This window comes from Sphaeramia orbicularis, unplaced genomic scaffold (genome assembly GCF_902148855.1).
Source record: "Sphaeramia orbicularis unplaced genomic scaffold, fSphaOr1.1, whole genome shotgun sequence".
Lineage (NCBI taxonomy): Eukaryota > Metazoa > Chordata > Actinopteri > Kurtiformes > Apogonidae > Sphaeramia > Sphaeramia orbicularis.
In genome coordinates this window covers 345785-348284 of record NW_021941571.1, presented here as the reverse complement: position 1 = coordinate 348284, position 2500 = coordinate 345785, and the positions used below count along the sequence as shown (strand labels likewise).

At 39.9% G+C, this 2500-nt stretch overlaps 1 protein-coding gene across 1 annotated transcript in view; it reads left to right on the top strand.

Annotated features, from left to right (window-relative positions):
* LOC115416172 (voltage-dependent calcium channel gamma-6 subunit-like) overlaps nucleotides 1-2500 on the top strand; it is a 14487-nt gene that overhangs the window by 133 nt on the left and 11854 nt on the right. Inside the window, exons 1-2 of the mRNA XM_030129896.1 lie at nucleotides 1-39; nucleotides 2181-2426. The exon at nucleotides 1-39 is cut by the window's left edge and continues 133 nt beyond it. The gene's annotated coding sequence lies outside the window, so the exon portion shown is untranslated. The remainder of the gene's footprint in view (nucleotides 40-2180; nucleotides 2427-2500) is intronic.

Genomic DNA, 2500 nt, shown 5'->3' with positions numbered 1-2500 from the left:
CAGGGGAGCTCAGCTGACTGCATTTGTTCTTCTGTCCAGGTAACGGGCTAACGGCCTTTGGTCACCACCTTTAACCAACCCAACACACACATGTACCCAGCCGGTTACTCAGCGACTCCTGTCAGAAGAAACAGAATACGGACGTTTAAGAAGAAGAGAGCAATTCTGGATGTTTATGGAGTTTCTACATTTACTGGGTCAGCAGGAACCAAAGCCTATAAAAATACTACAGTATCAGTACTGCAGTACAAATACTGGAAATACTTCATATCACAGTTAGATTTAATGCACATTCACTGATTTAGTTCAGAGATTCACCCTGAGAAATGTTACGCATTTGAATCAGATGAACTGTTAAACTAATGACCAAAGTGCTGGTTTGTTTTCCAGGTATGTGATGGTGTGTTCCTCCACATATATGCTGGTTTGGGTCCATTTAGCCAATAGATGTCTAAACGTTCCACTGATAGAACCTGTAAAAAATGCAGACAGTGTTTGAAGTAGATGGGACGTTTTAGGGTCACAGAAGAAAAAAAAACACACCTGTCACTACGAGAATAAAGTTGTAAAATATTGAGATAAAACCTGTAATTTTATGAGAATAAAGTCGTAATATTACGAGAATAATGTTGTAATTTAAAAACAGGTGTAAAACATAATTTCCAGAATACAGTGGTACCCACTGGTCTGCTAAAATAGAACTGGAACATTCTGTGAGGTTCTACTTTCATTTGGGGTTTAAACACAAAGGCCAAATACTGAGACTATTAGCCCCACCCACCAAATACTGAGATTATTAGCCCCGCCCACCATCACTACATTAGTATTAGTCGTCCACTCCAACAGAAGTGAAAGTTGTTGCTTCGTTTGTTGCGTTCGCTGGAACTGGAAACTGTCGTCAACAAGGGTTAAGGCTGAAGATTTAGAAACGAGGACTGTTTATCGCAATATTGAGAATTTATTTACAAAATATTACAACTTTAATCTCATAAAAGTGCAACATTATTTTCATTAAATTATGAGTTTTTTCACATCTGTTTTTAAATTACGACTGTTTTCATAAAATTACGGGTCTCGATATTTTCCGACTTTGTTCTCGTGGTCACAGGTGTTTTTATTTTGGTATTTGGCTGTACGACGCCGTCGTATGATGGGACTAATATTCCTCTGGAGTTCAACCCGTTCCTTCGTTAACTCTTCCATTTGGACTGTATTCGTGAAACTTCAGCTAACCTGTGTTCAGGACTGGACTAGTCTGGATCAGCCTTTTACAGTGGAAGTGTTCCACCTTTAGAACGGCGATAGAACCGGTCCAATGTGGGCCTTCGTTTGACCCTGTTCGATAATAATTCTACTGAACTTTAAACACCATTAAATACTCTCAGATGGATCTGATCCAATCAGACACTGAGTTCACATTCAAACCACTGACGTCATCAGGACACGAACCTGGACTGAGTATTTGTACTTTTACTGCAGTACCGCTCTGAATACTGCTGGTATTCTAATCCTCTGACTGGACTGGAAGGACAGTTGGTTCTTTAATGGACGGTTCTTCAGTACTTTTAGTTTCATGTGAATTCTATTTCTATTGTGGGTCTTCAACTGAAAAGGAACCAATTAAATCATGGTTTTAATTGAATCGTACATTTGTCACCATTAAAACACCAGTAAAGAAAAACTACGACAAAACTATGACAAACTATGACAAAACTACGACAAACTACGACAAAACTAAGACAAACTACGACAAAACTAAGAAACTACGACAAAACTATGACAAACTACGACCAAACTACGACAAACTACGACCAAACTACGACAAACTATGACAAAACTACGACAAACTACGACAAAACTACGACAAACTATGACAAAACTAAGACAAACTACGACAAAACTAAGACAAACTACGACAAAACTAAGAAACTACGACAAAACTACGACAAACTACGACCAAACTACGACAAACTACGACCAAACTACGACAAACTACGACCAAACTAAGACAAACTATGACAAAACTAAGAAACTACGACAAAACTACGACAAACTACGACCAAACTGCGACAAAACTAAGACAAACTAAGACAAACTAACACACGAGGGTCTGTGGTTCTTTGGTTCTGAGGTGCAGGTTCTTTGGTTCTTTAACTTTGGTTTTCTTCTTCTGTCTCCAGGGAACGTTCCTTCGGTGACTCCATTGTCCACCTTCAGAACCTCTCTTCAGAACCTCTCTTCAGAACCTCTCTGTGGTTTATTTCTTCACTTGTTCTGTGCGGTTCCACTTTTCCACCATGACTCATTTGTCGGTTCTGCGCCTGTCGTCGAAGCCTCCGTTCTTTCTGGCGCTGATGTTTTCTGAGAGGCCCAATCCGATGCTGATGTTCTGAGACACCGTGTGCTTCGGGTTCCAGGAGACTCCGGTTAGAACCTGACAGTTTTACCCATCATGCCTTTCTGCCCTGATTCCTTCTGACTGTTCTGTTCTGTTTTTTTT